Source organism: Ochlerotatus camptorhynchus, unplaced genomic scaffold (assembly GCF_037179485.1).
Source record: "Ochlerotatus camptorhynchus isolate MF236.1 unplaced genomic scaffold, CSIRO-AGI_Acam_v1.1 ptg000274l, whole genome shotgun sequence".
NCBI lineage: Eukaryota > Metazoa > Arthropoda > Insecta > Diptera > Culicidae > Ochlerotatus > Ochlerotatus camptorhynchus.
The window spans coordinates 2,970,130-2,987,880 of NW_027040763.1; the positions used below are offsets into that span (position 1 = coordinate 2,970,130).

Below are 17,751 nucleotides of genomic sequence, written 5' to 3' on the forward strand. Positions count from 1 at the left end.
TAAGCCCTAAGGAATTCTTAGAAGAATCCCAAGAAAATTGCGGAAGAGAACTTCAAAGAGAATTCCAAGGATATTCTGACGAGAGCTGTATGGAGATTGTGAGGAGAATGGCAGGAGAATTTAAGTGAGAATATCAATAGAATAATAATTATAATTTAAAGGGTGTTCTGAGGATAATTAAAAAGGAATACTGAAGAAGATTCAGAAGAGAATTTAAAGGAAGTTCCGGGAAAAATACCAAAGAAATCGTATTATGATGTTAATTACAAAAAATTGGACGAGAATTTAAAGAAATTCTTAGATCATTAAAAGGTGAATTTCAAAATATTCTGAGAAGAATTCCAAAGGATAACTGAGAAGAGTTTTGCGTAGAGTCCAGAGCAATTTTTTAAAATAATTCGAAACGAATCTAACCCTCCCGAGATTCAAAGAAATTCTAAGGAGTATACAAAGAAACTTTTCAGAACAGTTTCTAGGGAATTCCAGCGTGATTACTAGGAGAATTCCAAGCGATTTTTTGGGTAAGTTTAAGGAAAATTTCATGATAATCATGAGTATAATTCAAAGGACATTTTGAGATTAATACCATGGAAAGTCTAAAAAATTGCATGATGGTTTTGATTTTGAACCGAATAAAAAATAATCTCAGTAACTTTTTAATTACGGTCCGGATTTTGCATGTTTTTCAAAGTCTTGAATATACTCTTTAAGGCCAGGTACATTATCCGTGGATTGGAGAAGGGAAGACATTTTGTACAATTGCTATAGCACATTTCAAAATTTCCGATTACTTCCCGGATTGCTGGCCACGCATCGTGCCAGTAGAGAATTACCGTTTTTATTAGCGTTGAACTAGGTATCAAGGTATTTTGGCATCTGTAGCAAGTACGACTTCCGGCAACAGTAAATTTCTCTGAGGCAGTTATTATCCGTCATAACTAATGATCCGAGATATACAAATTCATCCACCACCTCTATCTCATCTACATCGATGGTCTCACTTCTGCCTTTGCGAACCCTATCGTGCTCGGATTCTCCATCCAATAGATACTTTGTCATCGAAACGTATTCAGGGTAGGCAAAATCAAGGATTAAATGTGATTTTAGCATTATTCTACGGATATATGTTTTTTTTCTACTTAATTAAACGGATGCACCCTTCCGCAACGCTTTGCCAAATTTTCACTCCCTAATCACTTCCAAAAGTTATGACATAAACGGAATTGACCTCAAAGAAATCTGGCATCACTGGTTTTTTCCGGGTTTCATATGCAATATCTTCACACAATACTGTACTAAAATATGCCTTCCATCAATCATATTTGAGATTCTGTCTGTTGTGATGATCTACAGGTGTAGTGACATGAGAAGCATCCGCATATGGGCTTTCCGGAATAAATCACTGAGTGGCTCGACTTGCGGGGTCGTTACGAGAAATTTGAAGTAAAATCCATGCCAAATCCGCTCGAACTTGAAATAAAAAAAAAAACACGCCGAATCCGCACCAGAACGAATCGGAGAAGCAAATCCGCACCAGAACAAATTTGATAAGCAAATACGCGCCAAAAAAAGTCTGTTAACAAATCCACGAAAATAGCAAAAATCTCGAACCCTGGTCTTGATACTTGATTTCTTCTTTCATATTTTTCCCAGAAAACTTATAAAAATGTCAAACAGAATATTCCATAATGGAATTTAAAAATGCACTATTGATAGGTAAACATTTTGGTTAAAAAGTGAAATCCGGAATTTACGGCACAACGATAAAAACAGATAGTGTGACTAGCCGATTGATAAAAAGTTGAGGAAGTTACCTTTCCAATGGTATAAAGACATTAGAAAACGGATGAATACACTCCGAGATACATAAATTTGAAAAAAAGTGTCAACTTCATTTGCAGTGTCGAGCACCAAAAGTTAAATGATAACCCTGGAGCCTGTAGACTCTATTCGTAAGTTCGGTGTAAGAGGATTTGTTATGCCAGCGTTTTTCCGGCACTCATTTCAGTGTTTTTTTTTGGTGATAGTTTTTATAGTCTCTTTCATACATTTTTGGCAAATCGTGGGTTGTCCAGGATGAGATTTTTACTCGTGACTACTACGCTAGGTTTGTCCCTACTATTTAGTGTTATTTGAGGCACTTCAACACTATAGACTGGCCAATGCAGTACAAACTTAAACAAAACATGCTTGTTTTGGCTGCAATTTTTGACAGTTCGTTTGGCTGCATAAGGCAAGTCTATATCCAGTATCATATTCTACAGTTATTAATTCAAGGATACATTTCCAGAAGGACGTATCTGCTTTTGTAAACAAAGATTCGAACGTTAACTTGTCGAAACATTTAGCTCGCCACGGAAACTAGCCCAACAAACTTTGGAAGCAGAATTAAAGCTTATTCAAGCCAAAGTATGCTTCTTCAGCAAAAAATTACTTGCTCAGCATTTAATCACCTCAAATTGTTTGTGGGGAACACCACCTTCAGGTTGAAATAAGTTTCCTCAACATAGTAACTAGTCTCAAACGATAGCTACGAGTGCAAGATTCTGTTATGAGGCTACATAATTTGTTTCCAAAATTGATACGATTTAGGCCGATTAACTAGTAGCAACGATTAGTATGTGAGTTCATATACTAACACTAGGGGTTACTGCACATCAAACTAAATTAGATTATCCAAATGAAACGTTTAATTTCAATAAATAAATCACACTGAACCCATCTGTCTCCATCAACGCTCGGAAAGCGGATTATAAAGCTGCTGATAACCGATGATACCTGCTTCATCCACATGCCGCATACAATCAAACAATTCCGAAATCAGTAACAGTAACCCTACGGCAAACCAATCCACAAACGGATTAAAATTTTCAGCTTCCAATCGATCGATTGCTCCTATACGAACTCCTGATGCTACCCGGTAACCTCTCTGGTTCTGTGTCAGACGCAGGAACCGAACGAAGTATAAAACACATAACAATCAAATTATAATCCAACTCACATACCCCCCCATGTCTGCCCGACCAGCCATCCATCGCCGCGTTTGAGCACCAGCAGCCAGTAGACCCAAGGGAGAAAACGCATCCTCACCCCTTTTGATTTCCTTTCCAATTCCAGCTAGCAGCACCACCGAGAGAACAAGGAAAAAAAATGCCCTCGATGAGTTCACGCCGCCAGTTTTGGAACAATTATTGGCAAAAGGATGGAGAGTAACACTCCCCTTTGGTCCCTTATAGTTGTGGCAGTTCTCTTCGTCCTGCTCCTGCTATAGCTCGGCAAGGCAGTAGCAGCAGCAGTTTAATTTTTATCATCATCCACAAGCGCCCTTCTTTCTTTCTTTTTTTTTTTTTTGGTTCCTCATCACCCGGTTTTGAATGATGCCAGGGCTGGATTGCTGGAATCGCGTCCAACCATTTTGCTTGTTCATTCGACGAGTTGATGAGTTAAAATTGTACAACCTACCGAACCAACGACGACGATATACAGCCAGAATCATACACACGCGGGATACTGCTGACTCTGGAGAGCAGGTGGCGGTGGGTGCCAGCAGAAGTTGGTGGTACAACCAGAGCGGTGAAGCCGAAGCGCTTCTCTAATAACCCATCCTCGAATCCAGGGAATAGGTGAAGAAGGGGGAGGAACAACAAGACGACGACGACGACGACGATGGCAATGACTACAACTACGACCACGACGACTTAAGTTTGAACAGCACACCATCAGGCAGCAAGCAAAGGCGAATCACAGGGAACGAAAAAAAAAAGACACCAAGCTCCGGAGAGTTCAGAATGTGTTATGGAAGAATATTGATTTTTCTAAATGGTTCAATATATCTGCGCGCCTGTTGGCCTTACCTTTCCGCAAGACCGGTGGTTGTGAGATGAACCCGTGTGTTGGTTCGCCCTGCTGCCGCATGCTCTGCTATCCACTTGCTGGGCGTTGGAGACAAAGAGAATTCCATGCACACCGCCAATGGCGACGAGGTTCGCTTTCAGGAAAACGCCTTATCTTCTTCAATTACTATTATATAGCCAAAATAGCCGCGAATTGCGGTTCGTGATGAGTCACTTGTCACTACTGATAAGCTTAACATATACTTAGCAAACGAGGAAACGTGAGAAAACGAGATTCAATATTTTTCGTTGCACACAGCACTATACTCTGGCAGCAGCAGCAGCACACATACGCACTTTGACAGCTGTTTGTTTGTTTACACGTACTAGCCTTCTAATCAGTATCAATAGCGACACGCGCTATTTACCGAACTTTTATTGATAAACTATCCACCGCTTCACTGTTTAGAAAACTCCCTTAGCAAATCCATCTTCCAAGAGGAGTAATTTCACTCGATCAAAGTTCTTCGCCGGAGAGGAATCAAACGCGCGGTCGTTGTCTTCGCGTATTACACACGGTCTGGCCGCACGCTTTTGTCGCGCGGCACTGCTCCCGTCGTATGTGTCTCTTTTCTTCGGACGGGATGGGGACTCCGGCCGTCGTCGCTACTGCTGATGCGACACAATCGAGCGCACCGCACCGAGAGCAGTCAAAATGGCTGCCTTTTTGGCGTGCGAGAGCACGAAAAAAAAATGCATCTGAAACATTTAACATGAAGAAAATCACCTTAGAAATATTGTATACACATATTATAATGTGTATACACATACACAAATATTTATTTTTTCCTGCCCTCTGAATATAGAGTGTAGTGTTTTCCGAATGAAATCGCCGCCGCGCGGTGCGCCGCTTCACAAGACCACCAATACACTCACGCGTCATGAACGAGTGTATTGTGCAGCGCGCAGAGCTACCACGGCGGAGCACAACATACACCGTCCGAAGAACCGAATAGCACACCGCCACCGCAGCCACCAGCGCCCGCCAGTACTGGCTGGAGAAGACCACTCATCAGCGATGAAGAGTGCAAAGAGCGAGTGGTCCTACTTCGACGAGCGCAAAATTTATTCGGAAGGAATCAGATTAAACACAAAAAGACTCCGCGTACAACTAGCCAGTACAAAGCTGACAAAGAAACACCAACAACAACAACAACGGCAGCAGCAATTCAAATCGTTAATGGCGACTCTTGAAAGGAAACCGTCACAGTACACCCCTGCCTGTTCCATTACACAATCATTTTGTAATTGCTTTTGTTTTCGTTGTCACTGAGCAGACGCCACCATATTTTACTCTTGTTCAATAAGATAGACACACATCGGATTACTCACATCACTCTTCCGACATTGACCGAAATTCTTCCCCTAAAATTACTTTCACATTACCCTTGATTCTAATCCAGGTAATCCACACGAGTAGTCAATCAAACACGCAACAAACTACAATCATCAATCACCAATTACACCAAATACACAGTAGGCGACCGCGACGACCAAGACGACGCTTTACAACGTCCCGTTTTGGATTGCTACGGCGACGACGACGGTGAGAAACTGACTGAAGAAGCAAAGCACTCCGCCGATCAGATTCGCAAGCAAGCAGAAGCAGCCGGTCACTCATTCACTCACAAGATGGACGAATCAACTACTCTCGCTCCGCTCTCCTTCGAATTCAAGCGGATCGCTTCTATCTGACTCTCGCGAACCGGTCCTCCTCCTCCTCGTTGTTGTTGGTTTCTGTTCTGTTCGTCACCAAACACACATTCGTTTTAATTTTATTTCTTTTCCCTTCTATGCTGGGTTTGGTCCCCCATGTCTGTCTCTTTTTTTTTCATTATTTCTCGCACATCCGCTGTAGGCTGCTGGTTGCCGTGTATCGAAAATCGGTGTTCTGAAAATTGGAAACCGTCCATCTCATCGTTGTCATCCGAAAAGAGTCCAAGCGAGAAGAATGCCGCTTACCCGCTTCTTCCGAACACTCAACAGCAAACAGTCGCAGTTGGGTAAATATTTTATTGAAGCTTAGAATAATTCAATGGAGAGATTGGTTGGTGAGGATTTGAAGCTGTTGTCATAAACACGCCGGTTTCCTCAAATTGTGTCAATTGAGCTTCCCAAATTTAATCGATGTTATGCACATTGTTGATAGGTATAAACTGCTCGAAACCTTATTGCCAAACAGTAAGTTCAAGACTTGAATTGATAAAACGAATATATTAGTAGACATCATATTATAGAGAAGAGACCAAGCCTAACGATTACAAGCTATTATTCAGCATTGACAGTGTTTACAAATTTGAATACAATTATTGAATCAGCGGACATCAGTGATGGATCGCTCTTTTGTGACTTTTTCCTCACTTTATATTATAGAATGCTAACGTTAAATCCAGTTGAGTTTTCAGTAAACCCATTGTGAAGTAGATAGTTTTAAACTATTAATATTCCTATCAAAATTCAGCCACACTCTGTGTTTTTATTGAAGGTGCACTATAGAGTGCGCTCAAGTGCACATTCAGTGAAAAAATACAGAGTGTGACCCTGCAGTGCGGAAATTTTGAATTTTGATAGGGAGATTAATAGCACAAAAATTATCTATTTTATGGTGGGTTCTGTATTAAACAGTAATGAAAAACTCCCAAAAGAGCGATCCGTCCTTGACGAAAATTATATGGGGACTCAGATTGTCTAACAGGTTAAGGCACGGCATTATCAAGCCGCAGGCGGCGAGTTAGATTCTCGTTCATTCAGGGCTGGTAGTGGGTATTTGATACAATAGCAGTGAGTTCAGTGACCAAAATATCGAAAATAATAATCAAATAGTGACTTTAAAACAATAAAACAGTGACCAATGGTGCCATTTATTGATCGGAAAAATCTGAAAGATATGGATCCAATCTTTCGTTGATTGCGACCCGCTTTGAGAAATATTATAAACTCACAATGAGCATGAGCATTTTTCAAGCTTCTTTAAAATAAAACAAGTGATTGAAGGATCCCATAAATTTGTTTTCGAAAAATCTGTATTAACTGAATAATCAAGAGCACGGTTCAATTCAAACCTTCATTTTTATCCTTTGTTCGGGACATAAAACCACTGTTACCAGTCATTTGATCTATCGTATTATATCCCGTTCCCGTATCCTTAGTTTAGTGCATGTCGTATTACTCCATCACTATTGAGAAATGGTGAAGTATTCGGTTTTGATACAGTTGTCATTCTTGCTTTGATCGCATGGAATCGATTCTAATTGACAGGTCCCGCTATTTATACCCTTCCCAAAGCGAGAGCACCCTCCAAAAGCGCGCCCCTTTGTCAGGCAAAATTGGATTCCTTAGCAACAAAATTAAGCAATGTCACCGATAATGACCACTTCAAACTAGGGAACAACGAATAGAAGATTAGGAATCACATAGATGAAGACTAACTAACTCATTTTGTCCTTGTTTCAAGATCATCCTCGGTCCAGCCAACGCAAGGACTTATCACTATTAAGAAGGCATGCAAAGTAGCAAGGACTAAGATGTATTTCTTTGATTACGGAAAAATCCTGTTCTCCTAGTTTGAAAAAGTCAGGACTAGGAATCGGTGGTAGATCTTACATCCCGTAACGTACCACGAAAAGGTGATCTACCCATGTTACAGGGCAACCTCCATTTCCTCACACAGTACTCATTTTTCTGCCTCGATTTTGAGGAAACAAACCATTTACTAAGTTGAATTTAGATTCAGATCGTAAATGAATTTCGGGATGTGAAAGACTAAACATAGGAAATCTTGGACTTGAGAAAAATTAAGGAGAGACATATTTTGACAATTTTAAGACAAGTAATTTTGAAGAACCCGAAAATAGAAACTTCTTTAACACCACGACAATTTGCATAACTCTAGAACCTAGACAATTATTCTAATTCGTAGTTTTAAAGAATTTCCCATTATTCTGGAACGAGGAAAAATTTCCCGCTCGGAAAGATCACGGACATGCGTTTTTGATTTAAGCCCTAGATCTTGCAAACATTTGTAAGATACCGGGACTTAGAAATTCGCGAGCTCTAATACAAGCAAATTAAGCAAGCCTGGAATAGTTGTCGATATGTAAGAATGTAAGTTTACAGTCCTAGAAAAATGTAAATGCTTCTGAAACATAGATTTAAAAAAGATTCAATGATCTAGGACATGGACATTTTTACAGTTTGATGAACTTAGAAAAGAACTCAAGATTTCGCTACATGGTTTTTCGATGTTTGAACTAATACTAAAGCTAACAGACTTCCCATATTTTTCAAAATTCAGGTCCTTGAAAAGTTTCTTTGACCTTAGGCTTGGAAACCTTTCAAGATGACGAAGTAAAAAAGCCAGATTGTGGGAACCAAAGTATCTTTATTTTTCTCTCAAGATTATAGGAAATGCAAAAAATAAATAAATAGGGGAATTTACGTATTATCGTCAACCTACGCAGCTTTCGCACTTCTATTAACAATTTCTCAGTGCCACGCACACATATGACGTGTTTGTTTATTTACATTTATCTGCTACTTGCTATTCTATCCATTCCATTCAAATCGACAGAATCGCCCAAAACGGGTTGGCAACGTTTTTACAACGCTCCAAACTTCTCAGGTGAGTGCGACTATTGTCGGCAGCCTCTTTTTCTTCGGCAATCTATCAATTTGAACTATTTGAAGCCGTATTTTGTGGTGTTTTATTTGAAGAAAAACCTGGCATAACAGGTTTGCTTAGTGGTAAAAATTTAATCAGATTGAAGCTGAAAGACTAAGGCCGACAACATAGTAGAAGCGATTCGAAGCGATTCGATGCGATAGCAATTGGCAAAGCGAAATGCAGCGGCAAGCGAAGCAACCTATGACATAGTGAAAGCGTTTTTGAAAACATTACAGTCGCGCGCGCAGTGCAAAATATTTGTTCAAATTTGTTATTCCTCACTAGAATCAGTCCACTTGCGTTCGAAGGCGTCAAAACACAACACGAACAGCTCTGTCGCTTTGCTGAACGCTTTACACCACTTCGCATCGCTTTCACTATGGCTGGTTTGGGCGATTCCCATAGAACGCTCATAGAGGGTGCTTTCACGCAAGCGCTCCGCTTATTGCCAACGAATCGAATCGCTTCGAATCGCTTCTACTATGTTGTCGGCCTAAGAAGTCGTTTTCATACATTCAACGAAGTGTTTTAGTGAGATAATGGGTTCCAAAACCATAGTTTACCCTAGTGCAATCTATTTTTTTTTTAGATAACGGACGTGAAACAAATGCACCCTGACTACTCTAGTCAATAATTGAAATACCTGTTTTTCCGGGTTGTCTAACATAGTTTTCCAGGTTTTTTTAAATAATTAAATATGTTAAAAAACCCTAAGTAACATTACAAGATTTATTGCAAATTCTTACTTGATGAGATTATTATTTCACCTTACCTTTTACCATAAAGAATGCAGTATGTAGTAGTAAGGTGGTTGTTCTCAATGGAATTGAGAAGAGAAATGCAAGTGAATTCCAATAAGGATTTTTTACAAATTTTTAAAAGAATCTTTACGGAATATAAACGATCCAGGAGGATGATAAGAGAATGCTTAACAAATTTTCAAAGGAAGTTCCTGAAAAAATCCTGTGAAATTGCAGATATTTATGTTTAGATATTTAAGATTGGAGATGAACTCCAAGAAAATTCCAGGGTGGCAATTGAAATTCCAGGATTTTCCCGATTTTCCTGATCAATAGTTCGTTTTATAATCATGTTTGTAGCCAACAATTGAACATTTGTTATACTAAATATTTGAATGTGTCAAACTATTTAAATTCAAACCTAACAAAAATTAAAACTAAAAGAATTTTACACAATTGGAATCCCAACATAATTTTGAAATCTGATAAATGTTTCGAAATATTTTAAATCAGCGCTAGTCCAATAATCTTTGTAAATCTCTGCCCCGTTAAGCTCCGTTACATGTTGATTCACTTGTACAACTATATTTATACAGATATCTGTATAAATTATTAAAAGAGTTCTAAAATCTAGTTCTTGCAAACCAATTTTGAAGTTTTTAATACTAAGCATTTTGCGCCAAAGTAGACCGTTGTGCCAAATATGACCCTCCAGATTCCCAACGCTCAGCCCAGTAAAAAAATTGATAAATTTGTAATATAGCGCTCCAGTTTACTCTAGAATATCATGTCGAACTTTGAAACATATAGGGTAAATTATGGGTTCGGCATCCGTTGACTGTTTTCGGGAACCAAAATGTACACATTAATTTCGCTGTATTTTCTCACCAAAACACTTCGCTGAATGTATTTAAACGATTCCATAGTCTTTCAGCTTCAATCTAATTACATGTTTACGATTGAGCAATCTTGTTGTGCCAGGTTGTTTTTCTTCAAATGAAAAATACGCACTACAAAAAGCGGCCTATTTAGAGTTGCCGATAATAGCACAGCTGGTTAACACGCAGTTCAAATGGATAGGTTGTCGAAGAAAAAGAGACTTCCGACAATAGTCGCACTCACCTGAGAATTTTGGAGTTTTGTAAAATCAATTTCAACCCGTTTTGGACGATTCTGTCAATTATAATGGATATAATAGGAAGCAGCAGATATATGTAAACAAACAAACACGTCATATCTAGATAGAGCTGGAATTAGGGCGTAACAACCTTTGTAAACAATGACTTCTCTCGTTGATTTCTAGGAATTCAAGGCACGTCAACACAAACCAATATATCCATCGGGTACGAGAAGTCTTCCTCTACTCAATGGTGATGTAAAGGGCGAACACGAAATTATTGCGACACATTCAACAGGGCATAACTTTTTTACCATTGGGTAAAAATCGACCAAATTTTGCACACTTTCTCATTGATGTGTATTGTGTACATGCTGTCAAACTCGAAGTCGTGTTTTTCGATTCAACGAAAATGGAGGTGAACCAACGCGAGTTGAGAGAACAAATTCTTTCCATACACCTGGAATTTCCTGACCTGTCGCACCGGCAGTTTTGAAAAATGTTGAACATTCACCATTCAACCGTCTCCAGAGTGTTGAAGCGGTTCCAGGAGCGGTTGACGTTGGACCACGGCAAAGGAGCTGGAAGAAAACCAGGACCGGAGAACAAAAAGACGGAGGGAAAGGTGAAGCGGATGATTAAAGCAAATCCCAACGTCTCAAGCCGTGATTTGGCTAAAAAGATCGGCATGTCGCAGAGCTACGTCCAGAATGCAAAGAAGAGAGCTGGACTACATACATACAAGGTACAGAACTTCCCAAACCGCGATGAGCGGCAACAATCGACGGCTAAAACTCGGGCACGGAAGCTCTACGAGAAGATGCTGACAAAATATGGCTGCTGTGTGATGGACGACGAAACGTATATAAAAGCCGATTTTAAGCAAATTCCGGGGTTGGAGTTTTTCACCGGCAAGAGCAAGTTCGATGTGGACGACAAATTTAAGAAGAAGAAAATGTCAAAGTTCGCCTCCAAATATCTCATTTGGCAGGCCATCTGCTCTTGCGGACCGAGGAGTGAGCCTTTCGTGACAAAGGGCACAGTAAATGGCGAGATCTACAAATCTGAGTGCCTCGAGAAGCGCCTTTTGCCGTTCTTGCAGCAGCACGACGAAGCTCCGCTATTTTGGCCAGATTTGGCATCATGCCACTATTCTAAAAGTTTCCTGGAGTGGTATGAGGCCAATTCTGTCCATTTTGTTCCAAAGGACATGAATCCGCCAAACTGTCCGGAGCTGCGCCCGGTGGAGCAGTACTGGGCAATAATGAAGCGGGAACTTCGGAAGAGCAAGAAGACAGTCAAAGACGAGATGGACATGTTAAGAAAATGGAAAAAAAAAACTGAGAAACTGGTACCGGATGACACTGTAAAGACTTTGATGGAGGGCATCAAGCGAAAATGCGTTCAATTTTACACTCAAGGCTCCATCGATTACCTTTTCTTTTGATTTTTGAAGTAAATATATGTATAAAACTACCCTAAAATTTTGGTTTGATTCTAAACATTATAAAAAAATTGGCATGACATTTTCGGTGTCGCAATAATTTCGTGTTCGCCCTTTAGATTTGCCAGGGAGAGACATGACTTTAGAGAAATCATCGAGAGAAGTCATTGTTTACAAAAGCTGTTACGCCCTAATTCCAGCTCTATCTAGATATGTGTGCGTGACGCAGAGAAATTGCTAATAGAAATGCGGACGCTGCTTAGATTGATGAGAATACGTAAATTCCCCTACATCTGTATCCTTTTCCGGCCTGAGCAAAAACAACTCTGCGGTATTACTCTAACCGCAGGAATCTACTTTGGTGTACTTTAGGATCAGAAAGTATTGTCACTTACTTTTTTTTTTTTTTTTTTTTTGGTATCAAGCTGGAGCTGCGTGACAGCTTAATTTTCAAGACTTGACCCATTTGAATAAATTTTGCTTCTATCTTTGACAATACAGCAGAAGGACTAGCCTATGTTGGCTGCTTGAACACTGGATTCCGTATGTATTGTTTCAAGATAGTTATAGAAAAAATGCTGTGACGTGTGCGCGGATGTAGTAAACCGATTGAATAAGTAAATCCGTTTCGAACGAAATATCTAAATTATGTAAGTTACGAAAACCGCGCGAATTCCGAAAGCCGTGCGAGACAACCGAAGCGAGAAAAAAGGCTTATTATCATTTAAAGAGTGCCACCAAAATAAATGTGATATGGCAAAGTTGATTTATTTTGGTTTCCTCCCTAAATATTCTACTTATTTTACTGTTGAGCTTTGTTTCAATTTAGTTATTTTACCGCACGTATCAATCATTTTAAAGATTTCGCGACCGTACCGTACAAATTCTATACTACAGAAGCTCAAAAGCGTTTGACAAGCTCTACCGAATTGCGTATCACTTCTGCGTAAGCTCCGTAGACGTAGGCGCGTTAAATCCAGCCACGAAAAGTTAAACATGCATCAATACCACATAAGAGAAAGATCGATTTTACGTATGGTTTAGTTCATAGATTAACATTGACTGCTGTTTACAAATGTAAGTACTTGAACACTAAGAAATAAGTTAACTCAAATGCTTTAACCGCATATGTAAGAGATTTCGCGTATTGAGAGAATAATATAGTAATCGAGTACAACAAACTCAGGGGAATACAATACCTCTAAAAGTTTAAAAGCTATTAATTGTCACATACCTCTACTTTTACTTATTTCCTAAACTATTCCTCTCCTTGTTAATCTGCTAAATGCTATTGGTCTGCCTGCGTTTTCTTTTTAAAGTTCAAGACTAAATAAGAAGATTTATTCTACAACTTTAAAGGTTAGTTGCCTCCCTAAACGGACCCCCCGCATCCTAATTCTTTTGTTAATCTACTTAATGTCATTAGACTTTCTGAAGTTTCTTATTTAAGTTCATTTGATGATTATGATATCTCATTAGTCTAATTTTATAAATTATTAGAAGCTCTAATTCACCTAATCAAGCATAACCCATGCTTTATTAAGTACCTGCACTTGTGCTTGTAATCTAAAATTAAACGTGTTTCAAGTACTTTTGAATTTGACCTATACCTATTTATTATATCTTAGTTCGACCCAGGTAACACCTTCATGTGACTAAAATGCTTCATTTTGAAGTTAGTTTCCTAGCTGATTTTTAAATTATATAGGGTATATGTTCCAATTACGCTCTCACGTTTCCACTATGTCGCACCACAAAAATACATATGGGTATGTCACAATAGAAGCACACCACAGTGGAAAACTCGAGCCATAGTTCAAACACTTATCCCAAATCATAATGAAGCACATATAAGATTAGTTACAATACCATGTACAAAAATGATGTTTAACATTGTTTCCTGGGTAATACTTCAATGAAAACAACAATGAAAGCTTGTCACGCAAATAGAAGGAGCACCGTTGGGCACTTTCTGAAATATTTCAATAGTATAATTCCCTTGCAAACCCAAATAAATCTATCTGCGTAAAAACAAATAAAATAAGAGTGATTTGCGGCAAAACCCGCCAGTATCACACCCAACGTCAGTGCCTATACGTAAGCGTACTACGACGCGGCTCTCAATTAAAGGAGTAACAAGTGTGATACTATCACTGCTAGACTAGATCTTTGGTTCTCTCATGCAGTGGTTTATCAGAGAGGGGCAGCTTAGTCATCAAAATTGCCTGCCCATGACGCCATTCTATCGCGGCATGAGCCAGCAACGCCGACCACAAACCTACCGTCTCCAACACTCCACTAGCATGAAATTAAGCCCGCCCACCAACAGCAAGGTGCAAAAACTAGCCAAGGGGAGGGAGAAAGTATTGTCACTTACTTTAAATTTATATATGCTCAAAGATAACTGCTGCGAGTGAGTGTTGATTCTACCAAGCATATATCTGCTAATAGACTCGGAAATGACAGCAGCAGTAGAGCGGAACAGGCGAGAAACTGTAAGAATATGAAAAACGTTCTCACCGACTGAACAATAATCGTTTTTGGCTAAAAAACGATATTCCGCAAAGTTGTAGATTAGAAAATTTCCCGTAAGAAGAGTTATAGAAATTTTCGGAAAAGCAATATGGAAAATGGACAGAAGACAATGTACAAAAAGTTTGGTTTTCCCATAGTAATTTCCATATAAACTTCAAATAGTTTGTGCCAAATCAGTTTTTTACCAAATGAGTTTAAATATTGGGAGGCTAATCAGGACCTGATTTGAAACCGTTTGAGCCCTGTGGAGCAAAAATTTCAAATTTTGCATCAGTCTAATGTGCATCATAGTGACATAAATTTACACTACGTTTTGAACTGTGTAGACTGTAAAACGAACTACTCATTACAGTGGTTGAAATAGAAGTGAAAATTTTATTTGTTAATTGGTTACATGATTGTATTGATTGTTAGTTCGGAAAGTCTACTACTACTAACTAATTTTATAAATGTTATAATGATCTTACCTTGAGAACTTGACAATGGTCACAAGTTGAAATATTTCGTAGAATAGATTTATGAACTAGCCAAAATGACTCGCTTACCTGGAAGAGAAAGAGAAAGTTTGTTTTAGTATTCGGTAATCAGTCCAAATATTGCATATCAATTAAAACGCAATACATATGATTTTTTATTATCTAACAACGCAAATGTCCAGAGTATGCGACACAAATTGAGATCCGATGTTCGTATATTTTTCCCCCGAGCTCAATCTGAGTCTAACTGTAGTTATATCAGGTATAGCATCTCTCACACACATCGAAACATCCACCATGCGATTCGACAAAGTTCAGATTTCCCATACATTCGTTCGACCGTACCACCATGAGGACGGTTCAAACTGCTGTAAAATTTATAGAGCATAGAAAAGCTTCCATTTTGCTCATCGTGGTGTTTATAGTTGAACCCAATTCTCTCCGCGTTCCGCGTCCGACGATATGCCTCTTAGTTAGAGGTGTGTATGACCTCGCGCGCTATTGCAAGAAGCAAAAACAAGCGGTACAATTTGGAAGCATCCAGACCAGAGCTGGCACGAAGGGGCGGCAATCAAGTTGCGAGGGCGAAGGCGATGTGGCGAGGGAAACTATAAGCAAGCCTTCAACCCAAAGCCGTAAAATCATGCTTGTGCGCTAAACGGGGAAAAACTGCTCCGGCCGAACCAGAAGAAGTGGTCCGTCGTCGTCATCGTCGTAGACCCGACCGCAGAGTCCGCACATTTCTGCTGTTAACTTTTTTAATTCATTTCGCTTTTGTGTCAGTCTCAGAAAAATATGAGAAAATTATATATTTCGTTATACATGTTTTGCTTTCCGGGCTCTCCTTCTCTTCGGCTGCCCCGTCATCCCATAATCTGTGCGTTGTGATTCATTGTTGCTGGATTGTACGAATGAGGGAGAAATGTTAGCGAAACGTAAATTGTGTCACTTTAGTGAGGATTGAAAAATTAAAAACAATACAAAATTGAACGTTTAGAAACATGTTTAAAATTACCTACATGATAGTTTTTCTGATTTAATATTGATTTTTTAATGGAAAGCCATTCAAACTGTTTTTTCCAGCTGCCGTTGCTGATAGTGACTGGTCTCAAAACCGCACATTTCGCGAAAAGGAGAAAGAGCAGTCGTCCATCGCTGCCTGAAGGTGCACCCCTCGGTAGGTCGAACGGGTCGGTTTAGGGACAGGGTCGGATAATACGCGAGCGTGATGGATCGACGAACCTCGCAGAAACTCGGTAGAAAAACGTTTCATTCCTGCTCCTTCCAGCACCACCCCAACGTCACCATCACCATCTCCATCGTATGGTGTGGATTCTTTTTGTCTTACGCTTTGCCTTCAACTTTAGCGAACTGTAATTTATTTTATTTGCCATCGCGAGTGAGTTTATTTTTCTTCCCCACTTCTTCTCCCATCACCACCGCCATCCGGTGATGGCCGGTGGTACTTTATATCGAATCCAATCACACACAAGTTTTGTTCCACTGCCCACTAACTTTCTCATCGACACGCATTCCACGGAGTATTTAGTAAGCAACAGCAGCTACACGGTTTCGGTAAGAGGTTGTCCATAAACTACGTGAATCGATTTTGAGAAGATTTAGACAACCCCCCCCCCCCCAACTATCCCCCACGTAGACAATAGTTTATACAAATTAATGGAAATTTGTATGGACTGTAAAAGGTCTACGTAGTTTTTGAACAGCCCCCAACTGCTACTGGGATAGCAACAACTGTGTGCTGCTGGTACTGATTCTGCAATTGATTAAATAGATTAGTTCGTTTCGAACGATAAAAACTACAACCCTGCGTTATAGAGGTACTCTATCACAGTGTCTAAGCAGGGTGCTGCTGCTGGGAGTGCTTACTTTCCAAATGTCGTAAATCCCACTCATCCACTTATGTATCTTATCTACTTTCAGTGGTGCAACTGCTTGCGTTCATTTTTACCTTTAGTCATGTAAAATTCTTGATGGTTTCATTAATGTTGTTGTCGTTGTTATTGATATTCCGCCGCCATGAGGCCTAAGTCTGCCTCTGCTGCGATGTCCTGCAGGTTTCCAATGAAGCGTATGCTTGCAACTTTCAACCCACCTCCACTTACGTTCTCTAATTTCAGTTGAAATCGGCTTCAAATGATATCAACGATGGAACACAGCATTTGAGATCCAGTTTTGACCCTACCAAGCACGAATTATATACCTACGACATGCATCAATTGATGCAGACATGCTATTTTTAGTTGCCGTATAACAGCTTTCACGTTGCGCGGGTTTACGACTATCTGCGGAAAATAGTTCAACGTCTGAAATCTCGTCACCACTCACCCAAACACTACTTTTGGTACACGGGCACTGTGGTATCCCCGGAGCAGTGATGAAACGGATCCCGAACTTTGTTGGACAACCATTCGGGACGCCTGTTCACGGGATTGGTTCAGCGCCCTACGCCCTACCATCAGGAAAATTAAAGGCAAAATCGTCAGATGGCACAAATTCAGCCACAACCGGAGAACATCTTAAACAAGCGGCACTTATCCCCCAGATAGAGCATCTGGGTTTTGACCTAGGACTACGTCTGTGATTTCTATATGGGGGTACACTTTGTGAAAACCGAGAATGTAATATGAAACAAAATTATGAAAGATTTTGAACGTTAATAACTCAGCGGCCCCTGGTCCAATTTCAATAATTTTATCACCAATCGATCAGAAATATGGCTACGCATCGATAACAATCCGAATGTTGATTTTCAATAAGAAACTATCGAAAAAGTGGTAAATGTCCAGCATTGTCCAAAAACGTCGAATTAACTAACAAATCCACCAATTACGTACATACATATGCTGCTACCCCAGTCATCTG

General features: G+C 39.7%; 1 protein-coding gene across 12 annotated transcripts in view; it reads right to left on the reverse strand.

Moving 5' to 3' along the window:
* The window catches only part of tou (toutatis), a 208,282-nt gene that overhangs the window by 147,217 nt on the left and 43,314 nt on the right, over positions 1-17,751 (reverse strand). Inside the window, exon 1 of one of the 12 annotated variants that reach the window (XM_065227437.1) lies at positions 5,280-5,428. The exons of 10 other annotated variants lie outside the window; for them this stretch is intronic. The gene's annotated coding sequence lies outside the window, so the exon portion shown is untranslated. Of the gene's footprint in view, positions 1-5,225; positions 5,429-17,751 lie in introns of those variants that run through there. One more of the 12 variants, XM_065227435.1, reaches the window with a different exon arrangement.